We start from the raw sequence: 20,165 nt of genomic DNA on the forward strand, positions 1-20,165 counted from the left end.
ATAATTGGTGATTGCCTTGAACAAAAAGGTAGATTCATAACACGTAGATAACAAGCCAAAGCGATATCGAGTTTTTAGAGTCGAATTACACAACGTGGGTACAAAACTATCGACAATTCCTATTCTGATTCTTTCACTTAAATTCAATTTTTTTTAACGACCGCATAATTACGTTATCATATTTCACTTATTTCACAAAATTGAGATCGTCCGATCAGCAAAGATTGTAATTGTAAGGTAAACAATTTCAATTTTATTTATTTTTAAAATGAAGGGTAAAGAATAAGCTGCAAAGGTGATGCATTACATACGAACACGCAATTGCCGGAACGCAGTTTTGTATTGATTAATTTTAGTCAACATAAATATCCGAGAATAACTTATAACTACATGAAGTAACCAGACAATTTTTAAATGTAATTTGATCGCTCGATAAACAAAATTACAGCTTGACATTCGACAATTTGATAAAGTTGATAAATTTGCAAACAAAATATTCGGTTTATTTACTCATACATTTAAATTTTATTAGTTTTTTTTTTTTCACGGAAAGTCACTGACGGCTCAGTAATCTATTCCGACAAATGCACAGCTTATGTTAATGTAACACGATTCATTTTTCGTTTGTATTTTGTTTTGTTTTTCTAGAAGTGTAAGCCATTTTTAGTTTCACAACAGTTTCAGATGGTTCACTGTTACACACAAGTCCTGGGAGGTGACTTGTCTGTAGTAGACAGTTACACAGAACAAAACACCCCTGCCGTGCCGAAACCCGGGAAAGAACATGTGAAATTGCTCCAGAAAAGGTTTAACACCTATGAAGCAATTCCGGTTCCTGATTGGTTGGCAGCAGAACGTGAATTAATCCGATTCGCCAGTTCTTAGCAGAATCGTTTATAAATAGAATCTTCCGACTGTGTGGGACCATACCCCATTAACCCAAAATATTGCAACAGTTTTTTTTTGTTTTTTTTTTCCAAAGGGGGGAGGGGTTAAATCATCGGCAAAGTTTTGTGGATTTTAATACCGGAGCACGTACACAAGAAATCGAAACATCGTAGCTTGATCCGAAGAATTGTATATTGCGAAAGGAAATGTCTCCCTTAAAAATAAACACCTCCTTAACTTCATAACATTTGACATCCAAAATTATTTTCAATCAATTTCTCCGATCCTTTTAAATAAGGCTCTTATCTTTGCTAAAAGAAATTCTGACTTAACTAATTTAGAAATAAAATTAATTCTCCTAGCGAGAAATTCTCTTATACAATTTAACAATAAGCTTTGGACTAGAAAGGATACCCCTGATAATTTTGACATCTTGATGGGTGCTTCTGACTCTGCAGAAGTTACAGATTTAGTGGGACTCTTCTTACTGAAAGAACTTAAATACCACTTTAAACATATCCAAGGGGGTATTTATAGAGACGATGCCCTTTTTACTACAACAGCCAGGCCAAGAGAGTACAACAAAACAATTAAAAAATTACATTTCTCCAATAACTTTGGCCTTTCTATAATTATCGAACCAAACAAAAAAAAAACTTCTAATTTTCTAGATGTTACACTTAATCTTAACACCGAAACTCATAGCCTCTATCATAAACCTAATCTTACGCTTTTATACGTCCATAAATCTTCTAACCACCCCAACTCAGTTATAAAATCTATAGTACCATCTGTCTCTAGAAGAATTTCTGCTTTTTCTGCTGATAAAAAACTTTTAATCAAAATGCTACTTTCTTCAATAATGCTTTATGGAACTCAGGACACAAGGAAAAGATTAAATACAACAATTATGCTCCTCCTGCAGGCCGCCTTAAATCTGTAATGACACACAATATGACTCGTAAGAAACCAGTTCAAATAACAAGATCTGCCGCTATTAATAACAATGAACCAGTCTACATTTATAATCCAAACCAAAATACTAATCGCAATACCTCTAACCCACCCAGTCGCCCCAGGAGAAAGAAAAATATTTGGTTTAATCCTCCATTTAGCCTAAATGTCAAAACTAATATACCTAAGGAATTCTTCAACATTGTACAAAACTCTTTCAAATACCCACACAGATATAGTTCTATTTTCAATAAAAATTCAATCAGGATTTCTTATTCAACAATGCCTTATTTAGCACAAAGAATCTTAACATCTAATAACAAAAAAATTAAATCAGTCCAAAAAATCCCTTTCCCAATTAAACCCAAAACTAACTGTAATTGTAATAACAAAACATCTTTGCCCACTCAATAATGATTTCATCCATAAAGATGTTATATATTCTTGCACTATTACTGAGCTCCCACGCAATCCTCCCATAACAGACACTAATATTTCGTCTTCAAGTTATTATTCTTCCCATCCTCCATCTGATATAGTTACTAATCCAATACACCACTCGAGCAGCCCTTCCATCTACAATCATACAACTAATAATAATAATAATAATGAGAATAATAATATTTCTCCTAACAGCCATCTTAACACTAACAACACTCATTATCCCCTCCAAAATAGTCCTCATACAGACATTGTCCCACCATTTGTTTAACACTATGAACAAAATTCAAACTATTTAATTAATACAAATCAGCAAATTAATATTAATACCAGACCTCGAGCTTTTAATAAAATACATACATATATCGGCGTTACTTCAACATTAATTAAGAAAAGAATATCAAACCACATTTCTTCTTTTAACAACCATAATTCTAATAATAACCATGGAACTTCTCTAACCACTTTAATTAAAAAACTTAACTCTAACAATACCCCCTTCTCAATCAAATGGACTATCATAAAAAAGTCTTATACTCCAGGCTCTAAGTCATGTCGCCTCTGCACAACCGAAGCTATAATTATAATTACTTCCCCTCAAAGTAACAATATAATAAATTCTAAAAATGAACTGATCTCTTTCTGTAAATATAAGTCCAAATTTAATTATGGCAATTTTGAAATTACATAGTTATTACTTTTACCTTTTATATAGATATAAAAAAATTGTTTTCTTTAACTTTATCGTTTTTCTACATACTTCTTAATACTTTATAATTTAATAATCCTTTATTTTAATTCTTTATCTCTTTTATTTCTTCTTTGCATGGCCGGTTATTTATCTGCATTTTCTGCTTTATTTTTTAAACTTTCCTATCTATCTAATATATCAATCTACCCACACTTTCATATCTTGTATGTATATTTACTTATATTTTACTATATGCATTTACTTACTTTTTTTCTTGCTTTTTCCTGAATTTGCAGATACCGGCCATCCTCTCCCTTTAAATGATTTTTATTTTATTTTTTATTTTTTATTTTATATTTTATATTTTATTTTTATTTTTTATTTATTCTTTATTTATTATTTATTTTCTATTTATTTATTTATTAATTAATTTTTATTTATTTATTTTCCATTTAGTGTCTTCTAACAACTCTTGTCGGCATTTTCTTAAGTGATGACCTGTACATTTCAGTTGACCTATATTATTTTGCCCTATATATTTTTTTCGCGCCTTTAACATTTCTTGTCTGGGTCATTTTGACATTTGTTTCCCTTTATTTTATATTTTATATTTAACTCTATCATTTTTTTTTCTCTCTCCTCTTTTTCTTTCCTGATCTTTCTTATTTATATTTATGTCTCGGAAGTAGAGTGAAAAGCATATCTTATTTTTCTTTTATTAATATTATTGGAATCTTTTCCTTGTACACATTTTTGTGAATTATTCTATGGATGTCTGCCTTTGGATTATTATGGACCATCTTCTTCCAATTACGGGATTTCCTTGAATTTTACTTGTGCAAATGAAAATTCTTTTAACTTTCTTGAAGTTATACATTTGGATTTTACCGTCACTGGATTATTTATCTTCCACCAGACTATCCATTCATGTGTAATCACATTTTTCTTCACCATATTCCCCCTGCTTCATTTTTTTTGTTTTCAAGTAAGATCTTTGACTTACTTGTTGTTTCATCAAATACTTGTGCATGCAAAATCCGATCCCGCATTTTGCTAATTCCTACCCTCTGATGAGAAGGAAAGTATTTCTTCGAAACTCCGCGGATTAAGGACTATCCACTTATCTAGTGTTTCCTTTTCAGATTAAATATGTTTTAACTCATTTCAAAGTGTGTTTTTAACATGTTTTATTAACTGTTCGAACGTGTGACACCTAGGTCGTCAGTTCGTGCCGTTAACTATTGAACCACTGTCAGTTCTCACAACTGAAAGTAAAAAGATTCCTGAGCGACGCAGTATAAGAACAGTAAATAGAACTGTAAAAATGGAGGGTGAGGGGTAGGGACGTGCAGAAGAGGGGAGGTGCTGAGGATGCCAAAGCACCTGCGCCGTTTACTCCTGTTCTAAAACTACCCTTTTCAGAGGAATATATTATAAGCCTGTGCCCCACCGAAACGTTTTTTTTTTTCACTGGAGCACCTAAAAACGTTCTCTGCACGTCACTTAATATGAGCGATAAATTACGCATGGATCTGAAATTACCCTAGCATATTACATTGATTCATTTTAGTCAACATAAATATCCGAAAGTCCTCGTAACTTACAACTGCATTAAGAAACTAAACAATTTGGAAATGGAATTTGATCGATTCATAAACTACTTATGAAAATCATAGCTTGACATTCGGCAATTTGCTAAAATTGAGCTGCCTCATGGTCGAGTCGTCGGCGACTAAACCGGCTCCCTCGTCCGGGGTAACCTGGGTGAGAAGGGTGTGGGGACACCCAGCAGGACCAAAAACAAGACCTATCAAAGGTCGGATGAGCTTCTTATGACCCAACGGCCATCTCATGCAGCCAGAGTCGGTAACAACGTATCGACTTTATCTTTCCTTGGGTTCTACCGGCTCTGGTCAAGTTCCACTCGTGCCGCTTGAGCAACGCACGAGTTTCTTCGCCCAGGCTCTCGCAACGGTGGGAGATAGATACGAGTTAAAAGTCTGGTCAAATTGACGTTGCGACCAGGCGCTTCGGATCCTCCGCAACGGCGGGAGGGGCTATTTAGCCCCAGTGGGTGGTTACCGCCCGCCTCAAACCAGGCAGCCCCTGGTCAGTAAGGTGCTACTCCGTCACGTCCGCCGCTTTTAATTTCATAAGTTTTTTTTCCTTCAGTTTATCAATAAGCACCAATAATGATATTTAAAATTTGGCGCTTCTACACTATTGGGACGAAATTTCGGAAATCATAAAACTGAATTTCACATGTAAATGGTATCTACGTATTCCTCGTATTTTTAAGATGATTATATCCGAAAAATTACGAAAATCGATAAGGTAGAAAATTATTTATTAAAAAAAATAAAAAAAATAGAATTTAATAAAAACGATCGTAAGACACAGGAGAGTTCAAAAGGAAAGTAATTTTCCGTTTTGATCCAAGCAAGATGGTGGCAATTTTTCACCTGCTAACACGATTAAAGTTTTGTTTAATATTTCAGTAATATTCAGTTAATTTCAACTGCATAATTTGGAAGCTACCATTGTAACTTATTAGAATTGACAAAAAATCAGTTGAAACCATTGTTTTTTTTATCTGAAAATTCCATTTATCGACTACAAAATCTCGTCCCAATTCTACAGAAGCGCCCAAATTTTTTTCTTTCAAATTTTCAGATCTTAACCTACCCATCTAGATAATACTACATTGAAGTATTTCGTGTGTAGTCATACGTTATCACCTTTCACGCATGCATTTTTAAAAAGTTGAGATTGCCCAATCAGCAAGAATTGTGATTGGTGATTTATAGGGCTAGGACAACAGCATATTCTTTTCATTGTTTTAAGTCTCGAGTGTGTATCCGTTGATATCTTATATGCTTTTATATAGAGTGATGTGGTTCTCGGTTGATTAACTGTGTCTAACTATGTCGGATATATACTCGAGAGTCAAAACAACGATAAGGATATGCTGTTGCCATAGCCCTAGTGGTTTAAGGTACAAAATTCTGATGTTATCTATTTTAAAATGAAGTGTTGTAAGAGTGCAAGGTGATAACGTACGCACGGACATGAAATTGCTGTAGTTTATTATATCGATGGAATTTTAGTCAGCGTAAATATCCGAAAATGCCCTACAAATATATAAAGTAACCAGACAATTTTGAAATGTAATTTGATCGCTCAATAGACGATGAACAAAATTGCAGCTTGACAATCGGTAATTTGCTAAATTTGTTACGCAAACAAAATATTTGGTTCATTTATTTAAATATTTCGATTTTATCATTTTCTTTTTTATTTATATACTAGCGGTGGGTACCCGGCGTTGCCCGTGTGTTTGTAGGTGTGTGTGTTGAAAAAAAACGTTAAAAGAAAAAAATGAAAGTTTTAGTGGGAAGATCGGATTGAACCCCGAAGCCTTGACGCGAAGGTGGAAACTAAAGGGGAAAAATAGGCAACCACCTAGGAATTGAGAAGCGTGTTAAATTAAGGGTTAAAAAGTCGCAGAGGTTTGATTGACAGTTGGCCACTTAATGAGGTCATCGCGGGGTCGTTACGATGACGTGTAAATTTTTTTTTAATTACTCGGGGCAGTTTTTTGGCGCTTATTTACTTTGTTTCAATGCGGGTCAGTTTTGGCTTCCCGAAGATGATGGGGGAAGAAACCAGCTCCCCATTAAAAGGGGATATTCCAATCGGACGTTCGCGGTGATCGCACCGCGAACGATGCCTAGCTGTATTTATTCCCCCCCCCCGGCAAAAACTGCGAACCAAAAGTGAAAGTGAATTCCCGTTAAGCACGGATCGGGCGAGACCGGCAATCATGGGTGTCAATCGAGCAGCGTCGTAACAGACGCAGAGTACTTGTAAAAAAACAAAACAAAACAAATCGAAAAAAAAAAAATCCCAATGCAAATAAACCCCAAAAAGAAACTTGAAGAAACCTACCTTGTAAATTCCAATATGTTTAATATATTTTAGTATGTAATTTTTCGGGTGTTTTTTTTTTTTTTTTTTTTTTTTGACAAATATTTACCCGTAGTTTTTTTTTTTTTTTTTTGTATTTTTTGTGCTTATTTTCCAATTCGTTTCGTTTCGTTTCGTAGATTATAAATATCGGCTACAGACGGTATTTATCGCTGTCATAGTAGCTTTCCAGTTAAGAAAATAAATAATGAATAAATAACTAATCTAATAAAAATTCACCCCTCCACCTTAGTATAACTTCAAAAGTAACTGTGGACATAGCCGACGGAAAGAAATATAACTAAAATAAGAAAAATATATGTCGAGTATCTCTTTAAAAATAGCTGTAAACATAACCAAAGGGAAAAAGAAAATTAATAAAATAAGGAAACTATAAAGTGGAGTAATCGTATGAACATATGAACAACGGTCGATAGTGACACCGATGATTGCCGGTGTCGCCCGATCCATATCTGACCGTAAATAGTCGCAGTTGGTAAAGGAAAACAAAAAACTCATGAAACACAGAGAAAATAAAACTCCATGGTGGAAAAGAAAGGAACGTTGCATAAATACAGTTGGATACACAAGTAGTAGTTGTCGACTGTAAGAGTTTGTTGTAAAACATGGAATCCATGGTTAGTTCGTTTCGTTTATTTATTTTTTTTTTAATAAACGCGATTTTCTCTGTGTAAGCTGTAAACGATAATGAGTAAAAAAAAAAAAACAATAAAATAAAAACCAAAAAAGGGAAATATGGCGTAAGTACCCATTGGATTAGGTAATAAAAGAAAAAGAACAATAAATAAATAAATAAATAATAAATGTAAAAAAAAAGAAAAAAGAAAAGAAAATGGAATAAGTAACCGTTAGAATAGCTGTATGCCAATCCACTTTTTTTTAAGCAACTACGAACGCAAATCGGTGTTTTCTCGTAATTTTCTGCTGTGAACGTTCAAGTCCGGTGTAAAAGCGATTTTTGCAGCGAACTCTCACCAGATGAAATATAGGAATCTACGATCAGCGACGTTATAGAAAGCCTATAACACACCTCAGATACTGTGCTGCAGCTTGTCTGTTGCATGTAATGTCTCGATTTTTAATTCTATTAAGGTCAAACTCAGACTGGAAAAAAATGAGTTAATTTTATTTATATAGATAGAAGAATAGAATAGAAGAAGATAGATAGATAGATAGATAGATAGATAGAAGATAAATAGAAGAATAGATAGATAGTAGATAGAAGATAGAAGAGATGTTGTTTTGAACTTGTGTATTTTTGTTATGGTAGACAGTATGTGATACATTAAGCATTTATTTTTTTCCAGTATAGTGTGTTTTTTAATTTTTTAATTTTGTTTTTTAACTAGCGAGGAGCGAGGAGAGCGCCCGGCTTTGCCCGGTCGTAAAATACGCTTAAATATGATATTTTAATTTGTCCAGATTTCGTATATTTTATTATAGAGTCGTGATTTCAAAACTAAAAAAAAAAAGTATTTAATTGCCATCAGCTAGAATCGAAACCGAAAGCAAAACTGTAGCCTTCAAAGCTGGTGACGTTACCACTGTACCAAGAAGACACGCATATGAACTGATTAAAAATAAACTAAGATGAATGTATAAAATGTATAACGATTTTTTTTTCATTTTTGACCCCTTAAAACTATTTTAACCGGCTAAAGACCCATAAAATAAAGACCCATAAAAAACCCCAACCATTTGAGGCCCCTAGAGCCGCTCTGCGACTTTTAGTTTCGGAATAGAGTTTGAAAATATGGAGACAAACAGACAGACAGACATAGTGCATTTTATATATCAACGTCCAATACGTTTTTTTGTGAACTTGTAATGTAACCATTACTTTTTTCTGTGTCGTTACACTTCAAACCTCTCCGACTCACACGCTGTCTGGTACCACCGAAAGGAACAAACAAACAAGGGAAAGGGCACTTCTACAGAATTGGGACGAGATTTTGTAGTCGATACATCGAGTTTTCAGATAAAAACAATGGTTTCAACTGATTTTTTTGTTGTTGTCAATTCTAATAACTTACAATGGCCGCTTCCAAATTATGAAATCGAAATTACCTGAATATTACTGAATTATTAAAAAATAAAAACAAACAAAAAACAACTTTAATCGTGTTAGCAGGTGAAAAGTTGCCGCCATTTTGTTTAAATCAAAACGGGAAACTACTTTCCTTTCGAACTCTCCTGTGTCTTACGATCGTTTTCATTAAATTCTATTTTTTATTTTCTTTAATAAATAATTTTCTACCTTATCGATTTTCGTAATTTTTGGTAATAATCAACGAGAAATATATAGATACCATTGTTTTCATGTGAAATTCAGTATTACGATTTCCAACATTTTGTCCCAATAGTGTAGAAGCGCCAAGGAAAGAAATTAAAATCCGACTCGGCATTTTTAAATTCAAATAAAATTCATTTATTCGTTGTTCCTCTAAAAACATGGGTCTCCAAACCTTTCGAACAGGAAGCCATCTTGTTGACCTTTTAGAGCTACGCGGGCCAAAATATTTTTTTTTAATTACCTGAACGTGTTTTATACTCTTTTGCTTATGAGCTTTGCTTTTTAGTAAAACTTGTTCTTCAAAATCTCATCTTTTAAAACTATTTTCGAAACAAAAAAAGAAGAAGAAAAAAAAAAGAAAAACCATTACACTATTTATACACATTTCCATTTTTAAAATATTTCCTGAATATTTTTATATCTTCTATAAGAGCCGGATTAAAGGCTTTAGCGGACCGGATCTGGCCCAAGGGCCGTAGTTTGGAGACTCCTGTTCTAAGACAATGCACTTCATTGTATTTCTAAAGTCCTTTCGCACACACATGTGCTAACGGAATTTTGGGGTTGTCACCAAAATCCGCTTTTTAAGGTAACAAAATAAAGGAAGGGGAAAAAAAAAAAAGGAAAAATTAAACACGCAAAGGGAAATTAGTTGGCGAAAATGCTGGCATCCCACTACTTGCCTTCTGCACTGTTCTTGGCGACGTTGATCAAGTAAAATTCCGACAGTGCTTTTTAAAAGTCTCTGTCTCCCCGTCACCTCGTGTTTATACGCCCATCTTTCCCGGCGTGTATTTTTTCTTCTCTTGTCGACCACGTGGAGTATTTTTCTCTGGTTTTAGTATGACGCAAGCTCGCGCACACTTGTTAATTTGCATACGTGCTTCAACGGCTACAGAGTACAAAATAGACTTCGTGGCTTAGTGGGGGATACCCTTTTTTCTTCCCTGCAACCTCTGTCCCACAGAAGAGACGTTGCGAGCCTGTCTTTGTTTTAATCGTTATTTCCATGACAAGTGCTCAAGAATTTGTTTACGTTGGACTTGAAGATATCCAAGTTGTAGTCAGGTGGGAAACAGGCAAACGGAAGAGAGTTCCACAGGCGTGCACTTCTAAGAAAGACGCTTTGTTCATGGAATCTATATTTTGATTTAGGCACAGATAATTGTGGGGAAAATTTTTGACAGTGGTTTCAGCTAGACTGATGTTTTTCGATAAAGATAGGCGAGGGGGACCAGAGATTGGAACTCGGACGAGCACTTGACATGGAAGTAACGATAAAAAAAGACAGGCTCGCAAGTCTCTCCTGTGGGAGAGAGGTTGCAGGGAAGAAAATTTTAAAAGAAAAAATTATAAGAAAATTATAAGTAGCTTTTTTTTTCTTTTTTTTTTACACCACTTATCAACGCCCAGAGGCCACTCAAGGATAAGAGTTTAAGAGTGTGCAGTAGTCAAAGTTTTGTAACTATACTCCGTACAAGCAATCACAATTGTTACGTATATCAAAAAAAAAAGTGGTCATAAGAAAAATATGAAGATACCCCCCTCCCTCTCGTGATATTTTCTGTGGGATTTTTTTTTTCACTGTTTTATTTTTAATTTTGGGTTCAATCCAAGCAAGGAAATCCTAAAATAGAAAAAGAAAAGGAAAAGGAAATTTAAAAAAAAAAAGAAACGGAAGAAAAGAAAAAAAAAAAACGAAAATCACTTTTTAATCACGTGATGTTATTTAACCTTTTGACTAAAATCAAAGTGTCGTATCTGTTTTGATACTACATTTCGTATGCCGATGAATAAGGATACACTTACTTACGACATTTTTTTTAATATGTTGAGTTCAGTCAAAACAAGGAATATCGAAAATAGAAAAAAGAAACCGGAAACTAATTTTGAAAAATCAGAAAGAGGAAAAGGAAAGAAACGAAAAAAGGCAGGAAAATTAAAGAAAAAAAGATAATGACTTGAAAGAGAAGAAAATGAAGAAAAAAAAAGAAAAAAAAACAAATATCGAAACGTAAGTATAAAAGTAAAAAAGGAGAAAGAGAAAATTGGAAGAAAAGAAAACTAAGAAAAAACGGGAAAGAAAAGAAAAAAGAAAAAGAGGAACAGGAAAAAGAGCAAAAAAAAAATAAAGAATAGGAATGGAAAGAAAAAACGAAACGGCAAAAAGGGAGAAGTAAAACAAAGTAAGCAGAAAAGAAAAAAGAAAAAGGAAGAAAAATAACAGGAAGAAAAGGGAAAGTGAGAAAGAGAAAAGTAAAGAAAAGAAAAAAAAAAGAAAACGAAAAGAAAAAGAAAAAGAAGCAGAAAAGAAAAAAAAAAGAAAAATTTAACGGAAAAAGAAGGGAAAAAAATTCTTACAGATCTACAACTCGTTATCTGCTTTTTCACACACCTACAACAACAACAACAACAACAACAACAACAACACAACAGTAACAACAACAACAACAACAACAGCAGCAAAAATAACAACAGACGTTAAACAATGGATGCGTCCGTAAACAAGCCGATGGCACGCCCGAAATCGTTTCGACAATCAAAAATTAGGATATCAACGGCGCACGAGTCCATCCTTTGAGGAAAGAACATCAAAATTTTCATGAATATTAAACATTTTCAAATTCTTGTGTAAAATCACCAACGTTTTACGCAGTATCTGCTACGTCATCATTTTGTGTCTAACTTAAATTATGTGGGAAATTTTACGCATGACCAAATACGTTAAAATGATTAATGCAAACAAAGTTTCTTTGCAATAGTTTGGTGTTGATTTTATTAATTAGATGCTTCAGTAGATTATTTTAAAAATAGACACTAAAATTAAGTTGATCACCCTCTTCTAGAAACACAAATATTTTAACAATTCAAATAATCTTAAGTTGACTTGGCTATTTTAAAATTGCCAATAGTCAGTTTTGAAAATATTATTTTTTTAAATTGGAGGCCTTACTCAAAAAACTATGTTTAAAACTTTAATAGCAGAATACTGAAATTTTATTTGATTTAAACCTTTTGAAAATTATTATTTTTTTAAATTCTGTTTTGTTTTTGTTTTGTTTTTTTAAATATATAATTAAGAAAATTATATTAGGGAGAGGGTACGCTTAAGTGCATTTAAACGATTTTAATCGACTTTTCAATGAATTCACTAAATGCAATTTTTTAATTCATCACTCGCCTGAAGACGACTTAAAAAAAATCGAAAACGTTCGTGGCTATAGAGAATTTCTTTTTACACTTGAACAGAACGTTCGAACGTTGGCCCGCCAAATGGAAAAGATGGATTGCAAGAGAAATAAACCCGAATTATTCGTGCTGTTCAATTGAACATATATATATATATATATATATATATATATATATATATATATATATATATATATATATATATATATGACTACTTCATTCCAAAATAAAAAAAAAACACTGAATGAAAACAACCCTAGCAAACAAATACTGGGAACTCAAAGAAAGCGGACGTTCATCGGTAGCTGAATGAAAAATAATAAGCCAAAAAACACATGTATGGACCTAAACGATCCATGTACATTATGCCTTGGCAAAAAAATTGCTATCCTATACTTTAAAGAACCCCAAGATCTATCAAACTGTAGGAGAGAAATAGCCAACAACTGTGTTCACAGAACAAATTTTACTCTAGGATAGCGATACAAAATAACTTTAAAATTAACAATAACAATAGAAAATAAATAAATAAAAAAACATACATATACATAAATTATCATATATATATATATATATATATATATATATATATAAACTAACATAAAAACATATTTAACCTAGTTTAAAATAGGTCAGAACGCTAGATATCTACAGCCCCCGCTAAAATAGCACACACAAAGGAAGGGGAAAACCAGAGGTCAACTAGGCTTTTGTCCTGTAAGTGCCTGCTGGTTGGTTGATTAGGAAGGGTGCGTTGGAAACTAGTAAGCTAATTGGCTCAATAGAATGTGCATATATAAAAATGCGAGACTACCACAACTCCTCGCATAAGCCTGATGAACCCTAGCGTGGATAGAACGCTGAATATTCTGTGTAGCTTAATTGCTATATATATTTTATAACTTACTATATATATATATATATATATATATATATATATATATATATATATATATATATATATATATATATATATATATATATGGCTGCACAACAAATTTTGGGCGTCATTTTATACAACATGCCAGCTAAAATAAAAAAGACTGTTCGGCGAATGGAAAAGATATTCAGAAAAAACGGAAAAAAAGAATAACTCCGTCGTGTTCAATCAGATATGCTTAAAGAATGACTTGCTGCCAATATATATATATATATATATATATATATATATATATATATATATATATATATATATATATATATATTATAACATATATCTTTCATTCTGTTCTCTTGGTCTTATTGAATTCCAGTACAATAATCTATCTAGTCTGGTGTAGTATCCAGCTTCATGCAGTTACTTGAGGTAACATCACTTGGAGAAGGTGCACAATACCTTGTAAAAGTAATGTTGGTTAGCTATAGCGAGAGATCTTATTTGGGCAGCAAATACAAAATGTGATTTTGAATATTTGGTCAAGATTTACTTCCAGAGAAAAGTATCCTCATGCCAGGTTGTTTTGACAAACCGCGTCCACGGAGAGACTTTAGAGACTCGAGGATAGTGTCTAGTAAGCATTTAAGTTCTCTCTGGCATTCAAGTTCTCTACCAATCTATATATCTATAAAAGTGAACGTGTCTGTCTGTCTGTCTGTGTACATTTCCCTACGCAATAACTCTGTCAATTTTTAGTCTATAGACTCGAAATTTGAAATACCGGGTACTGAGATTTGGGAAAATCGATGTGACGGGTGTCAGCCAGAAATTTGGCTGTTAAGGGGTCAAATTTCAACGATTGACTTTTAAGAACTCTACCAAACTCCTCCGACAATTTTGGGTCTAGACACTTGAAATTTTAGATATAGGTTCCTTGAACCTGGATCTAACTTAATAAAGTGATTTGAGCCCGAAACTATAAATTTTAAGGGGTCATAATAGGGGTCAAATTAAAAAAAAATTTACTCTTTTTTTTTTTTTTTTTGCTCAGCATACACCTCCAAACACCCGGGCAACGCCGGGCTGAAATGCTAGTAATATATAAACAAGAAATTGAAATGTAGCATCTGAAGAACAGATATTACACTTTGATCTTGGCCAAAAGGCCAAGGAAAACAAATAATTTTTATTAGCTTTGCCTTAAAAGTGACACCGAATTTTTTGTTGTTTAATTGAGGAATTGGAAAATTCCACTTTCCTTTTTTAGGGGTGCACAGCATGATAACGGCCGAAGCAAATTACGATATTAATATAAAGATAAGATATAAATATATAATAGAAAGTTGAAAGATGTGAAGAGGGAAATGTCAATGAACAGTTCTTTAAACAGGAGAGGAAATGCATTATTGGAAAGGAGGATACAATCAACCTTTCGGAAAGGCTTTACATATAAATTTCATTATACAATACGATGGGACAACACGAAGATATATACTTAAAAGACAAAACGCATTTGGTTGAAATGACGAACGAACACAAAAGGCTTACATAACAAATAAAAGACATTTATTTTTCCAGCTGGTGATGAGAATTCGATGCCTGGCTAATTTGCTACAACGTTTCGTCTTTGTCTCCCCTTCACTTCGTAAGGAGTTTCGGCTAACTCTCTGCTGAACTAATTTGGACTGTTCTCTGTGACTGCTTAAAACTATCTCCTTTACTGAACTGAATTCAAGTGTATATATTAATTCTATGTGACGTCAACATGCGGCCCAAATAAGCGCGTCCTGCTGGACTAACTTGGACTGTTCTCTGTGACTGCTTCAAACTATTTCCCTGACTGAACTGAATTCAAGTGTATATATTAATTCTATGTGACGTCAACATGCGGCCCAAATAAGCGCGTCCTGCTGGACTAACTTGGGCTGTTCTCTGTGACTGCTTCAAACTATTTCCCTGACTGAACTGAATTCAAGTGTATATATTAATTCTATGTGACGTCAACATGCGGCCCAAATAAGTCTGTACTGCTGGACTAACGTGGACTGTTCTCTGTGACTGCTTAAAACTATTTCCCTGACTGAACTGAATTCAAGTGTATATATTAATTCTATGTGACGTCAACATGCGGCCCAAATAAGCGCGTCCTGCTGGACTAACGTGGACTGTTCTCTGTGACTGCTTAAAACTATTTCCCTGACTGAACTGAATTCAAGTGTATATATTAATTCTATGTGACGTCAACATGCGGCCCAAATAAGTCTGTACTGCTGGACTAACTTGGACTGTTCTCTGTGACTGCTTCAAACTATTTCCCTGACTGAACTGAATTCAAGTGTATATATTAATTCTATGTGACGTCAACATGCGGCCCAAATATGCGCGTCCTGCTGGACTAACGTGGACTGTTCTCTGTGACTGCTTAAAACTATTTCCCTGACTGAACTGAATTCAAGTGTATATATTAATTATATGTGACGTCAACATGCGGCCCAAATATGCGCGTCCTGCTGGACTAACGTGGACTGTTCTCTGTGACTGCTTCAAACTATTTCCCTGACTGAACTGAATTCAAGTGTATATATTAATTCTATGTGACGTCAACATGCGGCCCAAATATGCGCGTCCTGCTGGACTAACGTGGACTGTTCTCTGTGACTGCTTCAAACTATCTCCCTGACTGAACTGAATTCAAGTGTATATATTAATTATATGTGACGTCAACATGCGGCCCAAATATGCGCGTCCTGCTGGACTGACGTGGACTGTTCTCTGTGACTGCTTAAAACTATTTCCCTGACTGAACTGAATTCAAGTGTATATATTAATTCTATGTGACGTCAACATGCGGCCCAAATAAGTCTGTACTGCTGGACTAACTTGGACTGTTCTCTGTGACTGCTTCAAACTATTTCCCTGACTGAACTGAATTCAAGTGTATATATTAATTATATGTGACGTCAACATGCGGCCCAAATATGCGCGTCCTGCTGGACTAACTTGGACTGTTCTCTGTGACTGCTTAAAACTATTTCCCTGACTGAACTGAATTCAAGTGTATATATTAATTCTATGTGACGTCAACATGCGGCCCAAATATGCGCGTCCTGCTGGACTAACTTGGACTGTTCTCTGTGACTGCTTAAAACTATTTCCCTGACTGAACTGAATTCAAGTGTATATATTAATTCTATGTGACGTCAACATGCGGCCCAAATAAGTCTGTACTGCTGGACTAACGTGGACTGTTCTCTGTGACTGCTTAAAACTATTTCCCTGACTGAACTGAATTCAAGTGTATATATTAATTCTATGTGACGTCAACATGCGGCCCAAATAAGTCTGTACTGCTGGACTAACGTGGACTGTTCTCTGTGACTGCTTAAAACTATTTCCCTGACTGAACTGAATTCAAGTGTATATATTAATTCTATGTGACGTCAACATGCGGCCAAAACAAGTCTGTACTGCTGGACTAACTTGGACTGTTCTCTGTGACTGCTTAAACTATTTCCCTGACTGAACTGAATTCAAGTGTATATATTAATTATATGTGACGTCAACATGCGGCCCAAATATGCGCGTCCTGCTGGACTAACGTGGACTGTTCTCTGTGACTGCTTAAAACTATTTCCCTGACTGAACTGAATTCAAGTGTATATATTAATTCTATGTGACGTCAACATGCGGCCCAAATAAGTTTGTACTGCTGGACTAACGTGGACTGTTCTCTGTGACTGCTTCAAACTATTTCCCTGACTGAACTGAATTCAAGTGTATATATTAATTCTATGTGACGTCAACATGCGGCCCAAATAAGTCTGTACTGCTGGACTAACTTGGACTGTTCTCTGTGACTGCTTAAAACTATTTCCCTGACTGAACTGAATTCAAGTGTATATATTAATTATATGTGACGTCAACATGCGGCCCAAATATGCGCGTCCTGCTGGACTAACGTGGACTGTTCTCTGTGACTGCTTAAAACTATTTCCCTGACTGAACTGAATTCAAGTGTATATATTAATTCTATGTGACGTCAACATGCGGCCCAAATAAGTCTGTACTGCTGGACTAACTTGGACTGTTCTCTGTGACTGCTTAAAACTATTTCCCTGACTGAACTGAATTCAAGTGTATATATTAATTATATGTGACGTCAACATGCGGCCCAAATATGCGCGTCCTACTGGACTAACGTGGACTGTTCTCTGTGACTGCTTAAAACTATTTCCCTGACTGAACTGAATTCAAGTGTATATATTAATTCTATGTGACGTCAACATGCGGCCCAAATATGCGCGTCCTGCTGGACTAACGTGGACTGTTCTCTGTGACTGCTTCAAACTATTTCCCTGACTGAACTGAATTCAAGTGTATATATTAATTATATGTGACGTCAACATGCGGCCCAAATATGCGCGTCCTGCTTGACTAACGTGGACTGTTCTCTGTGACTGCTTCAAACTATTTCCCTGACTGAACTGAATTCAAGTGTATATATTAATTCTATGTGACGTCAACATGCGGCCCAAATAAGTCTGTACTGCTGGACTAACGTGGACTGTTCTCTGTGACTGCTTAAAACTATTTCCCTGACTGAACTGAATTCAAGTGTATATATTAATTCTATGTGACGTCAACATGCGGCCCAAATAAGTCTGTACTGCTGGACTAACTTGGACTGTTCTCTGTGACTGCTTCAAACTATTTCCCTGACTGAACTGAATTCAAGTGTATATATTAATTCTATGTGACGTCAACATGCGGCCCAAATATGCGCGTCCTGCTGGACTAACTTGGACTGTTCTCTGTGACTGCTTAAAACTATTTCCCTGACTGAACTGAATTCAAGTGTATATATTAATTCTATGTGACGTCAACATGCGGCCCAAATATGCGCGTCCTGCTGGACTAACGTGGACTGTTCTCTGTGACTGCTTCAAACTATCTCCCTGACTGAACTGAATTCAAGTGTATATATTAATTATATGTGACGTCAACATGCGGCCCAAATATGCGCGTCCTGCTTGACTAACGTGGACTGTTCTCTGTGACTGCTTAAAACTATTTCCCTGACTGAACTGAATTCAAGTGTATATATTAATTCTATGTGACGTCAACATGCGGCCCAAATAAGTCTGTACTGCTGGACTAACGTGGACTGTTCTCTGTGACTGCTTAAAACTATTTCCCTGACTGAACTGAATTCAAGTGTATATATTAATTCTATGTGACGTCAACATGCGGCCCAAATAAGTCTGTACTGCTGGACTAACTTGGACTGTTCTCTGTGACTGCTTCAAACTATTTCCCTGACTGAACTGAATTCAAGTGTATATATTAATTCTATGTGACGTCAACATGCGGCCCAAATATGCGCGTCCTGCTGGACTAACGTGGACTGTTCTCTGTGACTGCTTAAAACTATTTCCCTGACTGAACTGAATTCAAGTGTATATATTAATTATATGTGACGTCAACATGCGGCCCAAATATGCGCGTCCTGCTTGACTAACGTGGACTTTTCTCTGTGACTGCTTAAAACTATTTCCCTGACTGAACTGAATTCAAGTGTATATATTAATTCTATGTGACGTCAACATGCGGCCCAAATAAGTCTGTACTGCTGGACTAACTTGGACTGTTCTCTGTGACTGCTTCAAACTATTTCCCTGACTGAACTGAATTCAAGTGTATATATTAATTCTATGTGACGTCAACATGCGGCCCAAATAAGTCTGTACTGCTGGACTAACTTGGACTGTTCTCTGTGACTGCTTCAAACTATTTCCCTGACTGAACTGAATTCAAGTGTATATATTAATTCTATTTGACGTCAACATGCGGCCCAAATATGCGCGTCCTGCTGGACTAACTTGGACTGTTCTCTGTGACTGCTTAAAACTATTTCCCTGACTGAACTGAATTCAAGTGTATATATTAATTCTATGTGACGTCAACATGCGGCCCAAATATGCGCGTCCTGCTGGACTAACGTGGACTGTTCTCTGTGACTGCTTCAAACTATTTCCCTGACTGAACTGAATTCAAGTGTATATATTAATTATATGTGACGTCAACATGCGGCCCAAATATGCGCGTCCTGCTTGACTAACGTGGACTGTTCTCTGTGACTGCTTAAAACTATTTCCCTGACTGAACTGAATTCAAGTGTATATATTAATTCTATGTGACGTCAACATGCGGCCCAAATAAGTCTGTACTGCTGGACTAACTTGGACTGTTCTCTGTGACTGCTTCAAACTATTTCCCTGACTGAACTGAATTCAAGTGTATATATTAATTCTATGTGACGTCAACATGCGGCCCAAATATGCGCGTCCTGCTGGACTAACTTGGACTGTTCTCTGTGACTGCTTCAAACTATTTCCCTGACTGAACTGAATTCAAGTGTATATATTAATTCTATGTGACGTCAACATGCGGCCCAAATATGCGCGTCCTGCTGGACTAACGTGGACTGTTCTCTGTGAATGCTTAAAACTATTTCCCTGACTGAACTGAATTCAAGTGTATATATTAATTCTATGTGACGTCAACATGCGGCCCAAATATGCGCGTCCTGCTGGACTAACTTGGACTGTTCTCTGTGACTGCTTAAAACTATTTCCCTGACTGAACTGAATTCAAGTGTATATATTAATTATATGTGACGTCAACATGCGGCCCAAATATGCGCGTCCTGCTGGACTAACTTGGACTGTTCTCTGTGACTGCTTAAAACTATTTCCCTGACTGAACTGAATTCAAGTGTATATATTAATTCTATGTGACGTCAACATGCGGCCCAAATATGCGCGTCCTGCTGGACTAACTTGGAC

Source organism: Euprymna scolopes, chromosome 34, assembly GCF_053919585.1.
Source record: "Euprymna scolopes isolate OS-2025 chromosome 34, ASM5391958v1, whole genome shotgun sequence".
Taxonomy (NCBI): Eukaryota; Metazoa; Mollusca; class Cephalopoda; order Sepiida; family Sepiolidae; genus Euprymna; species Euprymna scolopes.